Source organism: Protopterus annectens, chromosome 10.part0, assembly GCF_019279795.1.
Source record: "Protopterus annectens isolate FY-2018-M chromosome 10.part0, PAN1.0, whole genome shotgun sequence".
NCBI lineage: Eukaryota > Metazoa > Chordata > Ceratodontiformes > Protopteridae > Protopterus > Protopterus annectens.
Window position 1 is genome coordinate 568,048,179 of NC_056744.1, and position 24,313 is coordinate 568,072,491.

Sequence of the window (24,313 nt, forward strand, 5' to 3'; positions counted from 1 at the left end):
TACGTAAACTCCTTTATATGAATGATTGAGAAAAAGCATTTTTGTAACAAGATTTACTGTAAAAGTGCTATTCAACATGATAGGAGTAAGAGAGATGAGGGAACACTTTTAACTGGCACACCAGGCAGACAGCAAGCAAATCTGTTTGATGTGTATTGTCATGCAAAGCTGACTAAATAGCTGAACCTTTCAGGCCAGGAAATGTGATATTCTTGCTAGCAGGGGGTTGGTATATGGGAGGAGTAACTGTAGAAGAAAATGAGGCATATCAAAGTTAAATGCCTAAAGAAAGGCTGAAATCTCAGCAAAGAGACACTATTTATAGAAGCTTTTTTCACAGAATGTGTAACACATCAGCATGAAAAACATTTGTAAGAAGCACTGCATGACAGTGAATTATACTCTTATTGAGGCCTCTGAAAAACAGATTGTCAGCTCAGTTCTTCCATTCTAAGTGAATGGAACAGTACTGTAACAGTACAGCTATGGGCACTAAAATCTCAAATACAGTGGACTTGCAGTGTATTATGGGCTAGATTTTCTTTTAGAACAGAACTAATTTTCATCAGGATGTCTGCCCCCAGGAGGGCAGTCAGGGGTACAAACAGAATAAAATTAGTATTTACTACTTCATTGTGGTACATACAGGTTTGCAGAGAGACAGACTTAAGGAAAAATGAAAAAATATATATTTTTGAATTATTTTTCCGTAGTGTTCCTTTAACTTAAATGGTAAAAAAAAGTAAAGTTGAGACTGCAGTGTTTTTTCTGCTTTCAGTGTACAAAAGCCTACAGCACCTGGTATTCCCAGGCGGTCTCCCATCCAAGTACTAACCAGGCCCGACCCTGCTTAGCTTCCGAGATCAGACGAGATCGGGCGTGTTCAGGGTGGTATGGCCGTAGGCAGAGACTGAAGCTTTTCTAGTCTCCTTTATAGCTCACTCTTCAGTAGCTCAGCAGTCAGTTTTGCATGTATTACATTTCCTGTAATTACTGTTTGCCTCTTTCCACATTTTAAAACCACAGGGGTTCTCTTCCCTCAGGGTGATGAGTGCAGATGACATATTCAACAGTCGTGCAACACATCCAGTGTTTACTGTCCCTGCTTATTAATCTCTTCAGGCACGTTTTCATCGTACATTCTCTCTAGACTGTTTCATGTGCAAAAGTCAGATGCAGGTATAGCATTACTGCTTTAACTCCCAGGAATTGTAATACTAGCTTTCTCCACTGGATTTCTTTTTTGCTGCAGTTATTGCTGATCTCAGTTGTTCGCTTTCCCTTTCTTACCATCTCTCTACAAATCGGCACTTGGAACAGTTGTCTTATTTGGTAATTACACATGACAGTATTACACGTGACAATGTGTACTGACCTTTGACAGGCCTGCTCCACAGTAGTCCTTGTACACAATTATGAAATGAAAGGTTCAGTCCTAACAGGAATATAATAAATGGTAATTATTGCATGATGATGTAATGTATTATTTAGCTTGAAAAAACAGAATCAATTGAAAATTTACAAGGGCTAGACAAGAGATAAGTAGGTAATTGTAAAAAAAATGCAAAATACTGCATGCAGATACTCCTAATGATTTCAGCCCCATGTGTCCCGGTTTGTGTTACTCCCATAATAAACTTATTATTCTAGTATCAATATTAGCTTGGTGTTGCACAGGGAGTTAGTGTCAAAGAAACTGAGGTTCTTAGAAATGCTGAGGGTGTTTAACACACTGCATACATGTAAAGTTAATTTCCAGCTGGGGAATCATGAATGAACAAACAAGCACCTTACCCACCATATATATGAAAGACAGCAGGTGGTAATGTCACTATCCCTCTTGTGCATGTCAAGAAAAGACTGCAGTAGAGAAAGCCATCTAGAGAGAAGGCCTGCATTTCCTATTTTGAAGTACAAGAACTTTCAATGCACTGATTTTAAGAGGATGTCTTAAAGCCTCAAAGTTATTATTTGTCAGTAATGGTCTGGCAGTAGGAGTTCAGATTTAACAGTTCTTCCTGAACACTTGAGGAATTGTTTGATTTCTTGGTTGCGTCTGGTCCTACTGTTATCACCACTAATCAGCTTAAAGAATTTAATGAAAAATTCTGTGGTGTAAATGTCACGACTACAACTACAATGCATTAGCTTGTTTTAAGTGAGTTGCTGATGAAGAAAAAACGTCTCTCCACCATGTCATATGGTGCATAAAATGCCAAACAAACGCTTCTTTTCATCAGCAAACATTTTCTGTCTTTGATTTTTTTTTAAAAAGTTTAAGAATTTTATTTTCCCTACCTTGATGCAACTGAGTGTAAACTGAAAACGTTAACCCTTGTGGCATCAGCATAGGAGATCTCTGGAGAAAGGACGTCCCTGCGTCTTCCTGTTCTCTGCTCTGAGTCTTGTTCATCCATTCCGCTGGGACAGCCAACCCAATCAAGTCTGCAGTCAGTCCCTCAGGACATCTTCATCTCTTCTGCTACTTGTCCAGACCCCCCCTCGTGGAAACCCCTCAGAAGAGAACATGTAAAAGGAGACACCTAGATTCCCCAAAGGAATTTCTCATGGAGGACACTGATTTTGATGAAGAGGAGGGGTGCCCCAGATCTCCACTTTGAAAATTTCCTAGAGCTCCTGAAACAAAAAGGTGGCTGGTCCTCCAATACCACCTCCCAGAAGGAATTGGTGTTTCTGGAGGCTTTCAGGTCTGACCTGTCTACTTCTTGGGTGACTGCACTGGCCTGGCTGATGAACTTATCGAATTTATATCTTGTAGGGCATGGAAAGGAGCTGGATACTGTAGAGCTGATCCCTAAAAGACCTGATAACATTTTAGGTCCCCCTAAGGACCAGGCACACTGGAGCAAAGGAGTCCTAGTTGATGCAATGGTTGTGGCAGCATCCACCAAGAAAGAACTGGAAAAACAGATCTCTTCTGTCCATCCCCCAAATAGGGAGTCCAGGGTCTTGTACAGATTTGGTAAGTACATATATGCTTAATTGACCTTTGCACTCTGGTCACTGAATTATCTGGTACATTTTGTGAGATTACAAAGAGATTTAACCAAAGAGCTTTCGAAATCTGTGTCTGGGCCCATGTCTGCCAAGGACCAAAATAAAATCTCTTCTCAATTGACTACCCTACAGTTTATTTCTAATGTACCCATGAGGCTGATCTCCCACGCAGCGGAAGGTATCTTATGGGTGGTGAGTTTAGGCATAGCCATTAGAAGGCATGCCTGGAAGGGAGTGTGTGATTTTATGGAGCCCTTTAAAGTCTTCATTCATCAGTGCACCCTTTGATGGATCTTCCTTATTTGGCCCCAAAGTAAAGGACATGTTCTGCAGATGTGAGCAAGAAGGAAAGACCTTGTCTGCCATGTGCATACATTTTTCAACTCCTCAAAGACCTTTATCAAGGTATCAACAGGGAAGTAGAAAAATGAGATATCCCAAATCCCAGGATCCTCTTCAGAATTCACATGGAGATAGTTCCACCATAGGCAAGGGGGAACTCAAATGGAAGACTCCATCCCTGCAGTAGAGCTGGCCCACAGAACCAGGGCTTCTGGGATTCCTTCTCGGATAAGCCCTACTAGCATTCCTGAAGTGAGGCCCAACTGTAACCCTTTGAAGGCAGTCAGGGGACTTTTGTCTCTGCACCAGATATCCTGGCTATGTATAAAGAAAAGATTCCTTGGTGCAGAGAATCATATCTAGAGGTTATATACTACCCTTTTCCCAAATTCCCCCAACCAAAATGAAAATAATCCCCAATGTTCCACCCAGAGGGAAGCAGCTGCAGTAGAGACAAAAAACTACTAGGGGGAAAAAGTGTCATCCAGTAGGTCCCCCCAGGACTAGAGAGAGAATCCGAGACCTATTCGAGATTCTTTTTGGTGTGAAAAAAGACAGAGGACTCAAGACCAATACTGAATCTCTGCAAACTAAATCAGTTCTTGCAATATTCAAGGTTTCTGATGGTCACAGTTCAGTCCATTTTTGCCACTTCTGCAAGAAGAAAATTGGATGTGCTTGATAAATCTTCAGGATACATACTATTGTATCAAAATGAACAGGCACTCCAGAAGATACCTGCTCTTCCAGCTGGGAGCCATTATCAGTTCAGAGCACTGCCCTTTGGTCTCATCTCAACCCCCAGGGTGTTCACCAAATGCATGGCAGTGGTAGCAGTTGGGATTCTGACTGTTTCCATACTTAGACGACTGGCTTCTATCAAACCCAACCAAGCATCGACTCCTACATACAAGGGATTACTTGCTCCAGTTGTGCATTTATCTAGGCATCTTAGTCAATTTTAAGAAATCGCAACTCACACCTACACAGAATCTGGAGTTCATAGGTGCCTCTCTGGACACAGTCAATCAGATAGCCTCCATTACTCCTACTTGAATCCAGACAGTGAAGTCCCAGGTCAAGAAAGTAAATCTGAATTCTTCGCTTCCAGCAGGGCTAATTTTAAAAACCCTGGGATTCATGCAGCCACTCTCACCCTCATTCCTCTGGCTATGTTTCACATGAGAATAATTCAATGGACTCTGTTGACGCAGTGATCCATTCTTCAACATCCTTTAACCGCTCCAGTGAAGATCACACAGGCATGTGAAAGGTATCTTTGGTGGATTCATTGAACAAAGTCTCAGAATGTCATTCTTTTGTTCTTCCCCCAGCCAAGGCCATGGTCACCAGAGATGCCTCCCAACCTGGGTGAGGGGACACTACTTGGGAAGGACAGTCCAAGATGTGTGTTACCCCGAAGAGGCTAAGATGGATATCAGTGTCCTCGAAATGAGAGCTTCTACTACCGTTGCAGGCCTTTCAAGATGCTGTCCCATCTGGGATAATTGACATTCAGATGAACAATATGTCAGTGGTCTGGTACATCAACAAACTGGGATGAACCAAGTATTATCCACTTTGTTGAGAAGCAATGAGAGTGTGGCAATGGGCAATATCTTCTGGTCACTTTTTAATAGCAATGCACATTCCAGGGAAATCCAGCGTGATTGCAGGCAAACTAAGAAGGTCCATTTTGATGCCTCATGAGTGGTATCTCAATGTCAAAGTTGTTGCTGTTCTTGTGTACATTAAGAAGACGTTGAGGCTTGGGTGTTCGTTTAAGTAGTTTATTGAATACAAACACATCAGGATGGATCGCAGGAACATTGAACTTAAATGAACTCTCTGACTGACTACATACTTGCATGCTGTCACTCTGGCTGCTCACTCAAAATGGCACTGTTGCTTGTATGTGCCCAGTACTTACATGCACTGCTGATTCACTGGAAAGTTTCTTAAAGGTATATCACACACACTGATCTACAAAAGTGACTGAGAATTATCTGTCAGTGAAGCCAGCCATGCTGTGATCTGTTTGCATTTGCCCTAAACAAGTGTAGCAGGTTCTTTACTCTGATCCCTCCAATGGGGGGTCACTGAGAGATGCTCTAGTCTATGATTGCCCCCCCCCAGTCTCCTTTATGCTTATCTACCATTGCCCCTCATTCCTAAGTTTCTACAGAAAACATTCAATTTGAAGAGCACAGTTATCATCATTGCCCCAGTTTGGCCTCAACAGATTCACTTCCCCTTACTCTGGCCTCAGCTTCTACATTCACCCTAGATACTGGATCCAACTCCAGATCTCCTGTATCATCCGACAGGGATGAGTCATCCAGACTTAACAGGCCCCAAACACACTGCACAATTTCTATAATTTCATTGATTGCTAGACAGACCACACTGCCCTCCCCAGTCCATCACATCTTGTTATCTTCTCAAAAAGCTTCTACTAGAAGGGTTTACAGAAGTAAATAGAAGAGATTTGCCTTCTGGACCCTTATCAGGGACCTGGATCCTTTTTCAGCACCTGTGCCATCTTTAAATTTTTAGCTTCAGTTTTATTTGAAGGCACTAGTTTTTCAACTAATAAAGTTCAGGTGGTTGCCATTTCTAATTTCTACCTGGGTGAGAATAACTCTACCTTAGCTTCTTCTAAACTATGTAAATACTTTCTCAAAGGAGCCTTTTTACTTAGGCCTCTGCTAAAGGATCCTACTCCTCCTTGGAATTTAACTATGGTGCTTCAGGCCTTAACCCAAACTCCCTTTGAACCATCACCCAGGGCAGATCTAAACTATTTGCTTTGGAAAAACTTTTTTTCTGGTCCCTATCACATCAGCTAGATACGTATCTGATCTCCAGGCTCTATCTTCCAGACCTTCTTACCTAGTTTTCCACAAAGACAGGGTGCCCTTGCCGACCAACCTGTCTTTTTTTGCCTATGGTAGCTTGAGTCCAACATAAACCAGATCATTAATCTCCCAGATTTCTTTCTAAACTTTTCAAATAGGGGAGTGTATATGCTCCATCTTGTGGATGTGCATAGACAACATCAGTTTTATCTCCATAGAACCAAATATGTCAGGAAAACTGACCAGTTGTTTGTTTCCTTTTCTCCTAACAGATTGGGCATACCATTCTCCAAAGTTACATCGGCCAAATGGTAAACTGGTTGTATCATCTTTGTCTATAGTAAAAAAAGGATTATCTTTGCCTAAGCCTCATAGAGCTCACTCCATGAGGTCTGTGGTGGTTTCTTCAGCTGTTTGGTCAAGGGCTTCCTTAGATAAGCTACTGATCCTTTGTATACTCCAACCCATCTTCTGCTCATTTTACTCACTCACCAAGCATATTAACATTCATACCTCTAATTCTAATCAGTGGCACCATATATCATAACCCACACCCCTGGCCTTTCAATACTCCCACATTAATAGCCACACTTTTCATTTGTCTCTCCATACTTTCTATTACTACCTCCTATCACTTTGTATCCACCCGATTTAATAACCCAATTCCCCCCATCCTACCACTTCCCACTCCTTTCCTCCCAAATATATTACCATATCTCCAGCCATTTATAACCTTCGTTGAAGTCACCACACCTACTTACTATGTCACACAATCCAAAAAACAACTAAGCCTCTGGTTCAGCTCCCTAATAAAGCTATACCTCAAAATTATTACCGATGGTGCAACCCATCTACCACTAGCAGGAGTTATTTACCCCAACTCCGGTCCAACACCAGCCTCAAATACCTCTCTACCGCCCTTTAACCGTCAACCTGCAGACCTACTTATTTATTTTATTTATTTATTTGCATTTGTTTACCAGGATGGTCCAGCTGGGCCAGAAGTGCCCATTTTCAGTGGAGTCCAAAGCTCCACATATAAGACATTTCACGTACAATACAGAATTTACATTAATAAAGACATGTAGTACATATTATTGGCAGCTTATACAATGGGTGAAAAAACAGTACATAAGTAATCATTCTCAAATCAAAGATATTATACAAGCTGTACAGAGTATATACATGAGAACATAGGTATAGCTTATACTTATACTTAACTTGAACATCCACAGTATTATGAATAAAGTAGAATAACTCCATTTCAGAATTTCTTTATATAACCCCGACATTATACTCCTTACTGAGACCTGGCTCAAGCCACATGTTAAGGATTACTCCATAACCCACCCTGGATGTAACATTCATAGAGCTGACAGAAAAGGCAAAAGAGGTGGTGGTGGTATTGCCCGTCTTTACAAAACTAACATAAAAATCTACCTCCTACAAAAATAATCCCCAGATTTCAAAAATGCTGAAACTCTGTTTGCAAAACTGTTTATTAATCAATACAAGCATCTAAACATACCTGGCATTTACCTACCCCCAGGCAACAACCTGACCACCCTAGAGTCACTACTCCACTGGACTTCCCACTCCCGTCCCCAAGAAACTATCTTGCTAGGCGATGTCAATATCGACTGGACTCCCCCTCATGAACTAACCACCTTAATTTATACAACTTCACCCAACTCATATATGCACCCTCCCATATTGATAAAATCTTAAAAAAGGAATCCACATTAGATTGGATCCTCACAAACCTCCCCAATACTGCCCATCGGTGCGATACACTGGCCAACTCTCTAATTGACCACAATTTCAATTTTTTTCATAGACACAAACTTAAAACTAATAACTCCCCCTCCCTACTGCACACCCACACCCATAAAAAGTTCCCCACTAACCAATTCTTGGATGCCTTAAATTCCTGCAACTGGACTTCAATCAAAACTCTTCCACTAGAACAGACAGTTGAATACTTTAACTCCACCTTTTTTAAACATCCCAAACCACCTAGCCCCACTTTGAGCAATTAGGTTTCATAGTAACCCAGCCCCCTGGTTACAAAAGTCCACAAGATCCTTACTCAAGGAGAGGAATAAAGCCTGGAATAGCTGGCGACAACTCAAAACACCTACAACTAGGAAAACCTTCCTTGAACTTCGCAATAGGGCAGAAAAATTAATTAAAAATGACAAACAAAATCACTACATTTCTCTACGAAGGAAACACAGTTCCAACCCACTCTGGGCAGCAGTGACACCATCCTCCAGTCTGGCAGAACCACACCCAATATAGAAGGATCAAACTCAGACATAGCTTCCAATTTTAACAACTATTTTACCTCCTCTATACTTAAACTTATTAACAATACAAATCCCACCGACCTCCCACAATCCCCTGAGGGCCTAATAATCAATACCCCCTTCTCATTGAAACCAATCCAACCATCAACCTTTCAAAACTCTTATCCAAACTCAAACCCACCACCCTTGCTGTCGACAGTCTCCCAGCTAACTACCTTCAAATTGCATCCAAGGCCATAACTTACCCCCTTTCATTACTGATAAATAGATCCATTACTGAACACACCACTCCATCCTTGTGGAAAACCTCATTCATCTTCTCAAAGGCGGCCCCTTTACCGACCTCTCTAACTACCGACCTCTTGCAATCATGTCACCCTTATCAAAGATTCTAGAAAGATGTGTCCACTAAACTCAACACAGTTTCCGACCATCCCACAGCACCACCACTGCCCTACTTAATTTCGCCAACATCATAAAAACACATAGAAACCAAGGCAGACTAGTCTCTGCCATCTTTCTAGACTGATCCAAAGCGGTCGATACATTTTAAATAAACTTTTAACCTGCCTGTCTAAGCTGAACATGGACAACTCCTTCCTGCTCTGGTTCAAAAGTTACCTAGACAACCGCCTTCAATTAGTCAAATGGCATGACTCCCTATCCCCCCCATGCTCAGTCACACTAGGCATACCTCAGGGTTCCATTCTCGACACCCTTCTCTTTAACATTTTTACAAGTCAACTTCACATAGCAACCACAAAAGCCGAAATAGTACAATATGCTGACGACACAACTCTAATCTGCTCTGCATCTAATATCCAGTTCCTCCAACAAAACACCCAGGAATCCTTAACAAAGTTTGAAAACTGGTTAAATAAATCACAACTGATATTGAGCCCAAACAAAACCCAACTCATACTGTTCCACCCAACAAAGACTAATGACCTAACTACCTTCTCTATTTTCTCAGCCAATAAGACCTCCATCACTCCAGTCCCAGAGGCCAAATTACTAGGTATTACAATAGTCCAACAACTAAGATTCAGCAGATATAGATCCCTAACTATTTCCAAAGTTCAGAAAATGCTAGGGACCCTATACCGCTGCAGAAAGTACCTTACTTCCGAATCTAGAACTGCTATAGCCAGAACCCCTCTCTTATGTACATTACTTTATGCATCTCCAGTACTAACAAAACTAAATAAGACTGACCATAACAAACTTTCCACATCCTACCACAAAATTGCCAGATTTGCTACCAACGCCAGATCTCATTCCCACCACTGCCAGTCCTTCCTTACTTTACATTGGCTTGAAGTCCCCAACTTATTATGGTTCCACCAACTCAACCTAGCACACCAGATACTGTACTGTCCAGAGAATCCCCCTGCCCTATGTGGCCTACTAAACTTCTACAATTGAATGCTCAACTTCTGAAAGACTTGGATGGCTACAATCACCTGCATTAGAAGCTGAAGTTAAGTACAAACTTGCAGTTTTAAAAGCACTGTATTTCATTTTTTCTGTCACCTAATTGTGTGTTTCACTGAATATAGTGTGCTGTGCCTCTCTCTGCTATAAGAGGGGTGGTGGTCTTTTCACTTCTTTGTTATATGACATTTAACTGTTAGCCTAGAAGGCTTCCTCTGTACTTTAAGTGCTAGCCGCAAAGTTTGAGAATTCATTTTATGCTCAACTTCTGAGAGACTTGGTTGGCTACAATCACCTGCATTAGAAGCTGAAGTTAAGTACAAACTTGCAGTTTTAAAAGTACTGTATTTCATTTTTCTGTTACCTAATTGTGTGTTTCACTGAATATAGTGTGCTGTGTGTCTCTCTGCAGTTAGTTTCCCTCCCACCCTCCCTGTTCTTGTTTTGGTGTCAGTGGCTCTGGAATTGCCCACCCCTCCTGTAAGTCTGTATTTGAACACTCCTCCTGAGTCCATCTCATTTGCTCACTTAACCGAGTACAGTGAGATCATATTCTGAGTCTAGTGTTCACTCTACTTAATACAGAGAGAAGATTTGAGAAGACCAACCTACTTAGGTTCTTCCTTCCTCTCCCCTGGCACTTTACTAACGAAAAAAAAATGCACTTTATTCATCTGCTTTTACTGTATTTGTGTTTGCTCCTACTTTATTTTGCTTTTGCCTCTTCTTAAATGTACTCAATTTTGTTTATTCTACTGCATTTATTACTGCTTGGTAGTAGCCTGATTACATTTTAACTTTTATTCTAAGTCTTTTGGTTTAAACACTTGGGCTCATACCGGTTGTTTTACATTAAGAAGGTGTGTGGTCTGCACTGTTGTGGCAGGACAGGTCGCTTACATCCTTCTAAGCTGGAAATTGCTGATTGAAGGCTCAGTGTCTGCTATTCTAAAAGTGTATTAGTTCTAGTTTAAGCACTTGGGCTTCAGGCCAGTTATTCTACATTAAGAAGGTTTGTGGTCTGCACTCTTGTGGGAGGAGAGGCTGGATTCTGCCCTTCTGAGCTGAGAATTTCTGGTCACAGGCTTATTGTGCCTGCTTATTTGAACTGTTTCTTTCTGAAATTGGTGCCCCTTGTTGCTGTAGCATAGACCAGATTCAGGCCTGCTGAATCTAGCTTTGTTTGTATAACTTGAGCACTGATCCAGGCCATCATTTTTTGGTGAAGGTTCCCCTGCACCCTAGTAGCAGGAGTGTGCAGTTAGAACTTGTCTGATTGGAGACTGTTGGAACAGGGCTCAGTTTTGAGCTTTTTTCTGGTTAATTGGGTAACTTGTTTAAATCAGTTTGTTCGTTTTCTATTCTTTTTTATATATATATATATATATATATATATAGAGAGAGAGAGAGAGATACATATATATATATATACATACATATATATATATATATATATATATATATATACATATATATATATATATATATATATATATATATGTAAATTGCACTTTATTCATCTGCATTTACTGTATTTGTGTTTCTTCCTACTTTATTACTAGGGGCATTAACTACAACTCTGATCTGAGATATAATAATAATAAGTATCCTTTTCTGTGCATTTAAATTGTTTTTTGATTGTATCTGCTTTAGTTTCTGGAAAAAAAAAGTATATACTTGTTTCCCGCCTTTCTAAGCTAGTATAATCCAGTTTTCAGGTTAGTGCTGAATTCAGGGCTGTGTTACAAATCTCTGTGTTTGCCCATACCTTACTTGGATAGAAGGAAGTTTCTCTGTTCACCACTGAGAGAGGGGAGCTTTGAGCAGCCTATCTGTCCCTGGAGGAGTGGTTTCAGTCCAGAAATTAGTAGCTTATTGGCCATTTTGGTCTAATTTCTATCTCTTTCATTTCCCTGCTATAAAAAATGCATTTGCCTGGTTTTGCACTGTGGGCAGCGCCAGTTGGCTAGGGTATAACTATTCCCGGCTCCACAAAGTCTCCTGTTCAATTTTTCCCTTGTAACTAGACAAACTTTCAACTTAAGCACTCAAGCCATTCATTTCTCAGCCCGGCACTTGCTCAAAACTCATAGCAAGCACTTATAAACCCTAGCACTAGACCCCCGTATACTGCACAGAAGGACAAGGCTCTCTATTCGACCTTACCAGCCATTCAGTAAAACAGTTCACTGTACCTATCCAGGCATATCTAAAGGGCAGTTTCAGGTGTACTCTCCAGTCCAACTAGTGAATCTGGGCATTTTGAGGCAATGTTACAACTGCCTCATGTACACAGACAACCCTCTCCTCCTACCACCAAACACTAACACATGCGAGAGATGCAATTATACAGCCAAACTGGAGGCTACGCTCTCTCAACCCAAGACTGGATCAGACAGTCAAGAGGAGAAGGGAAATACTTGCATCACACTACCAGTCTCACATAGATCCATTAAACCAGCACCGGCAAAAAACACACATAAATACACAAAAACATACTCGGAGGCTCTAAATAAACATCTGCAAAAGCAACAGAGACCTGCAAAGCAGATATCCAAGCAACCTCCACCCCCCCCAACACAAACCATGAAACACATACTTCACAAAACCAGTGTGCCACACAATCATAGTCCTTAAGGCAAAATAACATACCCAACATACTAGTAATTGGTGACTCTATAGTCAGGCACACTGACATCCCACTCACTAGGCTGAATAAGGAGAAGGTTACTGTTAGCTGCCTGTCGGGTGCCAGGATCAGCCACATAACACAAGCACTCAGGTCACTCTAGAACAAGTACAAATACGACTCTGTCATTGTCCATATTGTTGTGAATGACCTGAGCCATACCTCCCTGGACTACATGAAAAGAGACATGGAAGAGCTCTCTGATCACATAGCCCAGGCCAGTAGGACCCTGACTAGCATCCTGCCCTCACCAAGAATGATACCATGGTATAAAGAAAAAAATAATCAATTTCAACAATTGGCTAAGTTTCTGGTGTCATTCAAAGGGGATCCAGTGTCTGTCCTCCTGGGATGACATGCTCGACAAGCCATGCTGCTTCATTAGAGATGGCTTGCACCTGTCACCCTTAGGCTTTCGAATACTGGCCAAGGCTCTTGCCACCCCCATAGTGCCTTTTTTAGGCAAGGCTCAAAAGACAAACCCACCGCCGTAAATAGCACAAGTAACAAAAAACTGAGGGTAATGCTACTCAATGCCAGAAGTCTAAACCTGAAAATGCACGCACTCAAGGCACTCCTCAGTATGGAGAAAATCGATATATGTGCAGTAACAGAAACCTGGTTTAAGGCTCCAGAGAGCACCCCAGCACTACCAGGCTACAACTCATACCATACATTTCAGCCACAGAACCCAGACCAAAATAAAAAAGCCGGGGGCGTATCCATATTCATCAAGGATACCCACACCTCCAGGTTAGTGGCACAGCAGGATGCTTCAGAGATTATCCAAGTGCAACTAACAACAGGCAAAACTGCAATTCAAACTGTAGCTTGCTACAGATCACCCACCATGTCCCAGGACCCCCATTTCACGTTTCTGGAAACATTGGGAAACATAAAGGTCCTACCAAACACCCTAATATTGGGTGATTTCAATTATCCAAACATTAACTGGGAGAACTACTCAAGTACTAACTCCCTTGCCCAACATTTCCTAGAATTTCCCACCATGTCCCAGGACCCCCATTTCACGTTTCTGGAAACATTGGGAAACATAAAGGTCCTACCAAACACCCTAATATTGGGTGATTTCAATTATCCAAACATTAACTGGGAGAACTAGTCAAGTACTAACTCCCTTGCCCAACATTTCCTAGAATTTATAAACGCAAACACCCTGGATCAACTGGTCAACACTCCCAACAGAGGTGACAACATATTGGACCTGGTCATCACCAACATGGGTGACCGGTGTTCCACACTGGAGGTCAACCCCTTGCTGGTTAGATCTGACCATAAACAAATCACTGTGGATATCCACATTCCACCCCCACCCCCGGACAAGGAAACCATCATGAAAAACTTTTCAAAAGCAAACTTCACATTACTTAAGACCGAGGTGGAAAGTTTCAAAGCCCCCATGCTAAAGGATAACACTGTCTAAGCTGCAAAATCCTTTACTAATGCATTCTATGGGCACCTACAAGAATGTATGGATCATGCTATCCCAAGCAAAACCAAGACTCACTCCTCCAAGAAAAGGAAACCACTTTGGTGGACCCCTGCCATAAACAAGTTATACAATAGAAGGAGGAAACTAGTTCAGAAAAAAGTAAAATCCCAAGAAGGGAAGACATCCATGATCAGTATCAGCAGGAAACTACGATCCTTCATAAAATCATCCAAGGCAAGCTTTGAAAGAAAAATTGCCAAGGACTCCAAAGATAACCACAACGCATTCTTTAGCTATGTCAAGAATCTAAGTGGCAATGCTCAGATCTGCTCGGAGTTAGTGCAGAATGGCACAAAATACACTGAACCGACCGATATCGCCAACATCCTGGAAGACAGGTTCAGTGCAACCTTTACCCCCCTCTCACCCCCAAAAGGGCCCATAACCATACCAGAAGAAAGTAGAGCCCCTGAAATCACAGACACTCAGGTTAAAACAGCCCTGTGCAAAGCCAAAAACACAGCATCAGTGGGACTGGATGGTGTCCCAGGCTGCGTCCTACACAAACTCAAAGATGAACTAACCCCCCACCTAAACACACTGTTCAAACTCAGCCTCTTCACAGGCTACTTACTCATAGAGTGGCGCACAGCAACGGTTATTCCGCTTCACAAAGGCGGAGCCACAACAGACCCCATGAAGTATCACCCTATAAGCCTGACTAGCTTGGTCTGCAAGGCTATGGAGTGCATCATCATGGAACTCATTAACAGAGACATTGGAAACCTCCAAACACTGGACCCTACCCAGTTCAGCTTTATTAAGGGCATCATGCCGCCTAAACCTGGTGGACAGTTACCAAGGCTATAGCCGAGAGAAAGGTGGTACACACAGCCTACCTAGACCTCGCAAAGGCCTTCAACACCATTCCCCGTTTGGTATTATAGACAAGCTCACCAGCCTGAACATAAACCCCTACGTCACAAGATGGTTTGCCAACTGGCTCATGGACAAAACCCACATGGTGAGAGTTGCGGGAGCTAGGTCTGACTCTAAACTAGTTACAATTGGCATTCCCCAGGGCTCATTCCTAGGACCACTCCTGTTCGGGATATACTTCTCAGAGGTACCGGCAAGCACAGGAGGACTATGGCTGACCAAGTTCGCTGGCGACTGCAAACTAGGAGCTATAATTGACTCTCCGGCTGACACAGACATCCTCCAAAAGGGTCTCAGTGAGAAGGATACCTGGTGCCAAAATCATGGCCTCAAGCTAAATGCCAAAAAGCGCATAGTCATCCCCTTTGGTAAAAACAAAGTACCCACAAACTACCACATAGGTGGTAGTTCCCTAAATACAGAAAACATAATAAGGAATCTGGGGACTCGGATAGTAATCTCTCCTTTGATAATCACATTGCCATAGTGTTTAGAAAATCCTTCTATGTGGCCCACCTAATCACAAAAGGGTTCGCATCCAGATCAAAAGAGGTCATTGTGCCCTTCTACTCATCACTCATCAGACCCATCATAGAGTACAACGCCCCATTTGGGATGTACCTTACAAAACACCTGCAACAGCTGGAAAGACCACAGAAGTACCTCACCAAGAGGATCACTGGCCTCAAACAGATGCCCTATGCAGCTCGGCTGAAGAATCTCCAGCTGTACTCGGTTGCATACCGCCTACTCAGAGGTGATCTCTGCCTGACATACAAGGCCATGTCCAACCCAGAATTGATGGACATGCTCCACCTAAAGAAAATCTTATCCCCTCGAGCCACATGATCTAGGGATCTAAACCTCACCACAACAATAAATAGGACATGCTGGAGGGATAGATTCCAGTCTCAGAGACTTCTCATGCTTTGGAACAAGATTCCAATCTACATTAGGCAGAGCTCCTCGCTAACACTCTTCAAGAGAAACCTATAGAGTGGATGGGAAACAAAGTTTACCCCAGGGATCACTTCAGTGGCTGTGCTGGACAGAGGCACAGGGAACTAATCTAAGGGGGTGGCGAAAGCCAACACATTCTGGCTAGGCTTATAAATGCCTTCGGGCAGATAGCCTAGTACCTACCTATGAAATAGACAATTATGCTCCACCAATAAAGCCCTGATAGAAAAAATTTTATGTAAAAACAGCTTTAGGGAATTTCTCATCCCTATCAAAGTTGCTAACACCTGGAATAGCTTTCCTCCTGACATCAGACTACAATACAAAACTTCCACTTTAAAAAAACTCCTTAAATCACAGCTTCTCACCAACTGGCTATGCAACTACAATGGCCCATCTTAAACCCTCACTACACAGCAGTGGTACTGCTTCCTTAAGCCTCTTAGGTGTATGTGAGGTGCTCAGTATTCCTCATTCCCTTGAACTTCTTGTGAATGCAACTAATGTGCGCATTAAATGCTCTTTGTAAATACTGTACATGTGTGTCTGTTTTTCTTTTTGATGCTTTAATACTGTGCTCACAATGCAACCAAATTGTAATGTATCTCCTGCGTTTTAATATAGTTCTCATCAACTTTGTTTTAAATTTTGAAGTATGTTGTCAACTGATATCTACATATTAAACTCTGTAGCATGTAACTATTACTACTAAATAGTGTTACTATTGTGCTGTGTGGAGCTTTTCTCCACAGGCCTCCGCTAAAAACGGACACCAGTTGTCCATTCGGGCTTTCCTGGTAAATAAATGTCAAATAAATAAAAAATAAACTTGGACTAATACTCACACTTTCATTTCTCATTACAGCTTAGATTTGTTTTCCATGAACAGTGCAGTCTTTCGTTCTGCAGTACTCTAGAATATCCCTCCATGAGGGCCACCCAAAGTTCGAGTAGCTGTGGACTCTCTCTCATCAGTTGAGAAAGGAATGAAAAGGACATCTTCAGATAAAAAAGTTATGTACTCACCGTAACATTCCACCTGCCCCCATCCTTTTGCTTCTGGAAAGACCTAAGAGTTTTACAAGAACCATTGTTCCTTGTTTGAGGTCCAGATTCCCTTTTTCTTTTCTGCCTTTGTTAATTTTAACAGGCTGTCCCTTTATATCGATCTGAAATATGTTTGGGTGGCATGGCATTATGGGTAAAGGGAGAAGCTTGAGAGTTGGATCCAAAGATCCGGTAGAAGCAGCCGAGTTGCATCCCAGTCTCTCCAATCCCATCTGTTGAGGAAGAATGAAAATGGACAACACAGATAGAAAATTATGGTGAGTACATAACTTTTTTTCTAGCTGTTCGCTGCTGTAAAGGGTATTGCTAACTGCTGCTGTGCTATGAGCAGTTTCTTGCAACAGCATTGACTGTATAGAAGCACAGGAAAAAAAAAAAAAACATAAAATTAACTAATGAGCCCTTTAGCCAATACAACGACTACACTGATTCCTTTTGTGTGCGTTTCCCAACTCAGATAGACCAGGCAAACACCTCTACCCACAAGATGAATAAACCCAGTTCTCCTAATGTAAAATCATTTTAGAACAGATGCGCAAGTGCAGTACTATCACAAACCAGTTAAACAACTATTTAGAAATCCCTTGCTGAAGGTGATTTCAGGACAGTCATATAACAGTGACAGGAAGAGCAACTGTTTATACAAAAATACAGTGAAGTGCACTGCAAAATACAGTAAAGTGCACAATGCCTTCTGGAATTTATCCATTCCAATGCCCTGGACCTGGTTATCACCAACATGGGAAACCTTTGTTCCACACCTATAGTCAAGTCCTCCCTGGTTAAATCTGACCACAACTGATCACCATGGAAATCTCCATCTCACCTATAAGGTGACCATCCTGAAAAACTTCTCTAAAGCCGACTTTAGGCTCCTAAAAACAGAGGTGGCTAACTTCTCGCCACCCATGCCAATGGAAAATAGCTGCATGACTACCGAATCATACACCAATGCACTATACGAACATGTACACAAATGCATGGACCCTGCCATACCAAATAGAACTAGGACGCTCTCCTCCAAAAAAAAGGAAGCCAATCTGGTGGTCCCTAGACATCAATAAACTCTACAACAGAAGGAATAAACTGTTGCAGAAAAAGAATGAAGTCACAAGACTGGAAAACATCCCTTATCAGTCTCAACAAAAAATTGAGATCCCTTATCAAATCCTCTAAAGCCAGCTATGAAGGCAGAATTGCAGCTGGCACCAAAAACAACCACAAAGCCTTCTATAGCTATATCAAAAACCTCAAAGGCAATACCCAGATTTGCTCTAAGTTATTGCACAATGTCACCTCCTATACTGAGCCAACAGATATAGCCAACATACTGGCCGACAGATTCAGTGCCAACTTTACTCTCCCCCAGGGCTCTATTACAATACCAGAAGAAAGCCTGGTACCCACCATTTCTGCAGCACAGGTAAAAACTGCAGTGTCCAAAGCCAAGAATGCAGTGGCCATGTGACCTGATAATATCCCTGGCTGCGTCCTACATGAGCTACAAAACGAACTGGTACCGCATCTGTGTGTCCTGTTCAATCACAGCCTTACCTCAGGCTATGTCCCTAACAAATGCAGCACTGCTACAGTCATCCTGCTCCATAAAGGGGGAGCAACTACAGACCCTGGGAACTATTGCCCCATTAGCCTGACTAGTCTGGTATGCAAAGCTATGGAGTGCATCATCAAGGACCTGCTCAAGAAAGATATAGGCAATCTCCAAACTTTTGACTCCACACAGTTTGGCTTTGTCAAGGGGAGATCCTGCCTGCTGAACCTGGTTGACATTTTTAAGGTAGTCACCAAGCCTGTGGATGAGGGTAAGGCAGTGCATACAGCCTACCTCGACCTGGCCAAGGCCTTTGGTACCATTTCCCACTCAGGTATCATTGATAAACTCACCAAACTAGGCATCAATCCTTACATCACTAGGTGGTTTGCAAATTGGCTCACAGGCAGGACCCACAGGGTGAAAGTTGTGGATTCCAAGTCAGACTGTCAACCAGTCAAGAGTGGAGTCCCACAGGGCTCTGTCCTGGGCCCTCTCCTGTTTGGTATCTACTTCTCAGAATTCCAGGCTGTCAAAGGAAAAACAACTTCAAAAAGATCAACACACGGCAGGTTCAGGTTAAGGCACTTTAATCTTGCAGCAAGGAGACAAAAACGTGCTAATACAGAGTTTGTCTAACTAGAATCAGGAAGTGAAGTTATTCTTATACATTTCTTACAAGACATTGCCTACTAAGCTGACGTAATAAATCACAAGTTCTTTCAATATTATTTCATAGCAGCTGTTTGTCCATGATTTTCTGCTGGCATATCAACTTTACAAAAAAACTTCCTAAGAAAAACAACGTGGCCTTGATGACCACCGGTCAGATACAACTTCTCACTATGCAATGTTACCATTCAAGGTACTATGGCTAATTCGAGCACAAAGCTAGTACAGATTATAGTTCATTTCTTCAAACAGTCTTTGTTTTAACTGTATCTGTCTTTTCTGCAGCTGTGCATGTTCTTATAACACGAACAGAGCTGATTGTTCAAGTTCAGTAACATTATAGAAAACAGTATTGTTCTATTCATTATTTTCCTGACCTAGCAGATAATCACCTGCTTCTCAGTAAATTTCCAAAAGGCATAAACATGAATTTTGCTGTGCTAGCAAATACTAGGTCAGAGAGCATCTTGCAGTTTCAGAAAGCATACTGCAGTTTGAAAAGCATCTTGTAATTTCATACAGAATTAAGCTGTACATAAAATAGAATGAAATGTGTTAACCCTTTTAGCTTCTAATAAGCACTAAACATATACATTAATACATATTTTTCTAACACAGGCCAACACAGAAGGACTTTGGCTGACCAAGTTCGCTGATGACTGCAAGCTAGGAGTCATTATCAACTCCCCAAGTGATGCAGACATCCTACAAAAGGGCCTGTTTGAGACCAGTGAATGGTGTTGGAACCATGGCTTGAAGCTTAATGCGAAAAAATGCATTATCATCCCCTTTAGAAAAAACTAATTCCCATGAATTATCACGTTGATGGGAGCCCACACTGAACACTGATGGGGGCCATAAGCCTGAGGTTGTGTAAAGTAGAGGGCGTAATATAAAAAATATTCGTGAAAGTGTCAACAGAAAACAAGGCAAGCACAAGTCTTTGATGTATAAATGTGGTGCTTGCAAGATCTGTAAAAATAAAAATGATGGTGCAAATGTTTTTATAGAAAGTTTTGAACATACTATAGGATGCCTGGGTAGGTCCAATTGTAATACCACTATGGTAGTGTATTTAGCTACATGCTTATCATGCCCTAGTTTCTATGTAGACCAAACAAATATGAAATATTACCAACGCAGCCCAAAAGTCCAACTTAAGGACAAGAAAAACACAGTAAAACAAACCCAAACCACGACTGTAGCTTCCAGTTTTAATAATTTTTTTTTAAAAAACAATAAAGCAGATAAACGCTTTCACATAGAAAACTACACTTCATCAGATCCTTAGAACACATTGATATACATACAGTATATATACTGATACTCAACAAATCAGAATAAACAATTATAGCAATTAAGGAAATACATAATGAAGGGCGGCTGCGGTGGTGCAGCGGTTAGCATTGCCGCCTCACAGCAAGAGGTTCACCAGTTCAATTCTCGGCTGGGTTGCCTTCTGTGCAGAGTCTGCATGTCCTCCCTGTGGTCACGTGGGTTTCCTCCAGGTGCTCCGATTTCTTCTCACATCCCAAAGACATGCAGTAGGTGGATTGGATACTCTAAATTGGCCCTAGGTGTGAGTGTGTGCATGTGTGTGCCTTCTGTGAAAGGTTGGGCTCCGGGCTGACAACTCAGCACCGTAACACTCCACTGCCAATCATGAGCAGACAGATGATCTGCTGTGGTGACCCCTAACTGGGAAAAGCCAGAAGAAGAAGAAGAAAATACATAATGAAACTAATTTATTATCTGTTATGCTTAAAGCACCTTGCATCATTCTGGCTTGACACATATATAGTTATTAAGACCTGGATGGATATGTGCCTACATCCTTAAAATCCACTTGAGCTCATTCCGTTCCAAGTGATTATTATTGTCACCCCCTCTTGTGCTTTTACTTACTGGTTGTAACACTCCAAAGCTAAAACTATGTGTTGAAAATTCTATAATGTGTTTTGCTAAAGCATTCTGTGTGTTCTTATTTTTCACATCATATAAATGTTTTTATATATCCTATCCCTCAATTGTTTCAGCGTCTTGTCAACATAAAAGCATTCACAATCATTGCAGTTTGCTAAATACACTAAATTAGTTTTGTTACAGGAAGCATAAAATCTAGGTTTAAATTCAAAATTCAAGATAGGGTGCTTCAAAATAAAAAGAAATAATAAATTATAGCATTGCATCTTGCTTATTACATTGCACATCCTGCAGTTCATACATGGAAAAGTACCTACCTTTTGCCATTGATTGTGCTTCAATTGTTTATCTTTACATAATAATTGTTTCAAATGTTGGTTGTTCCTATAAGTAAACTTGGGCTTGTCACCTATAATATAGTTTCTTTGTAGGTAAGACCAAAAGAAGGCTACAGGATTGCATTACTGAATACCTTAGAGACATCAAAAATAAAAAAAAAAATAGAATTCATTTTAGAATGTCCCAACTATAAGAGATTTCTATTCTTTGTCATTGATAGAGTACAAAGTGACTCTTGGGGTGGGGATAATGAATTAGAACTAGAAGCCAGAGAAACTAAATGGCAACTGAGACTGAATGCTTGTTGTAAGCCAGGTTTAAATGACTATTGTTCAATAGCTCACTTTTTTGAAGCAAAGAGCAGCAGAGGTTTAACCTCAAGTGCACGATGAAAACATTTATGTGATTGGAGCTAACAGACCTACTATGTTCTGCATTTTTAAGTTTATTTTTTAACAATGTTTTTTATTTTTATGTTCATGATCAGAACCAATACTAATATTTTTATTTTTAAACTACTGATTATTGTGTTCACAGCTTGCTGTTTTATATGCTACATATTCAGGGGAAGCATGCTTTTAACTGCAAGTCAGGGTAACTTCATTGATGCAAACAAAATCATGAATAATTATTTAAGTAATTAGAGTATATAAAGGAAGTTACATCATAATTGAATGACTCTGATGAAGCCAATTCATGTTCTTGGCAAAAGCGCTTAGTTGAGTTTACTTTAACAGTATTTAATGTTAAATTTTTGTTTCATGCAAATACTGCCTAGGTGGCTCGCTTTTTTATTTTCATTAGTGTTTACTTGTTTTTGAGCCATTTGGCTTGGTTTTTTTTTTGGTGTCTTACAGATCCTATTTCAAACTATTATAAGCTGTAATGTAGAAGTAACCCAGCCACGGAAAATTAAGATGTGAATGAAAGCAAGAAAGGAGCACTGAAATGAAATGACTTCAAATTATTGGTCAGTCCTAGTTTGATGTGTCTTAACTTAAATGGTAAAAGTAAAGTTGGAAATACAGTTTTTTTTTCTGCTTTCAGTGTACAAAAGCCTATAGCACCTGGTATTCTCAGGTGGTCTCCCATCCAAATACTAACCAGGCCCGACTCTGCTTAGCTTCCAAAATCGGGCATGTTCAGGGTGGTATGGCAGGAGGCAAAGGCTGAAGCTTTTCTAGTCCCCTTTATAGCTCACTGTTGAGTAGCTCAGCAGTCAGTTTTGCATATACTACATTTCCTGTAATTATTACTTGCTTCTTTCCACATTTTAAAACCACAGAGCTTCTCTTCCCTCAGGGTGATGAGTGCAGATGATATATTCAACAGTCGTGCAACACATCCAGTGTTTACTGTCCCTGCGTATTATTCTCTTCAGGCACGTTTTCATCGTACATTCTCTCTGGACTGTTTCATGTGTAAAAGTCAGATGCAGGTATAGCATTACAGCTTTAATACTAACTTTCTCCACTGGATTTCTTTTTTTTGCTGCAGTTATTACTGATCTCACTTGTGCACTTTCCCTTTCTTACCATCTCTCTACAAATCAGCACTAGGAACAGTTGTTTTATTTGGTAATTACACATGACAGTGTGTACTGACCTTTGACAGGCCTGCTCCACAGTAGTCCATGTACACAATTCTGAAATGAAAGGTTCAGTCTTAACAGGAATATAATAAAGGGTGATTATTGCATGATATGCTAATGTATTATTTTGCTTGAAAAAACAGAATCAATTGAAAATTTACAAGGGCTAGACAAGAGACATCAACTGAAAATGTTAAGTAGGTAATTGGCAGAAGCATGCAAAATATTGCATGCATATACTCCTAACAACTTCAGTCCCATGTGTCCCGGTTTGTGTTACTCTCATTATAAACTTATTATTCTAGTATCAATATTAGCTCAGTGCTGCGCAGGTATTGAGTGACAAAGAAATTGGGGGTCTTAGAAATGTTGAGGGTGTTCAACACACTGCATACATGTAAAGTTAATTTCCAGCTGGGGAATCATGAATGAACAAACAAGCACCTTACCCACCATATATATGAAAGACAGCAGGTGGTAATGTCACTATCCCTCTTGTGCATGTCAAGAAAAGACTGCAGTAGAGAAAGCCATTTGCAGAGAAGGCCTGCATTTCCTATTTTGAAGTACAAGAACTCTCAATGCACTGATTTTAAGAGGATGTCTTAAAGTAGCCATTATTATTTGTCAGTAATGGTCTGGCTGAAGGAGTTAAGATTTAACTGTTCTTCCTGAACACTTGAGGCATTGTTTGGTTTCTTGGTTGAGTCTGTTCCTACTGTTATCACCACTAATCAACTTAAAGAATTTAATGAAAAATACAGTGGCGTAAATGTTAAGACTACAACTGCAATGCATTAGCTTGTTTTAAGTGAGTTGCTGATGAAGAAAAAACTTCTCTCCACCATGTCACGTGGTGCATAAACTGCCAAACAAACGTTTCTTTTCATCAGCAAACATTTTCTGTCTTTGATTGTTTAAAAAAAAGTTTAAAATTTTTATTTTCCCTACCTGGATGCAACTGAGTGTAAACTGAAAACTTTAACCTTTGTGGCAGAAAAAACTTCTCTCCACCATGTCATGTGGTGCATAAACTGCCAAACAAATGTTTCTTTTCATCAGCAAACATTTTCTGTCTTTGATTGTTTAAAAAAAAAGTTTAAAATTTTTATTTTCCCTACCTGGATGCAACTGAGTGTAAACTGAAAACTTTAACCTTTGTGGCA

General features: G+C 40.9%; 1 non-coding gene across 1 annotated transcript; it reads right to left on the reverse strand.

The window, feature by feature from the left end:
• Positions 1 to 786: 786 nt before the first annotated feature.
• Positions 787 to 905, reverse strand: LOC122814691. The gene has a single exon (XR_006366890.1). It is a non-coding gene; the product is annotated as a 5S ribosomal RNA (ribosomal RNA).
• Between the last annotated feature and the right edge of the window lie 23,408 nt (positions 906 to 24,313).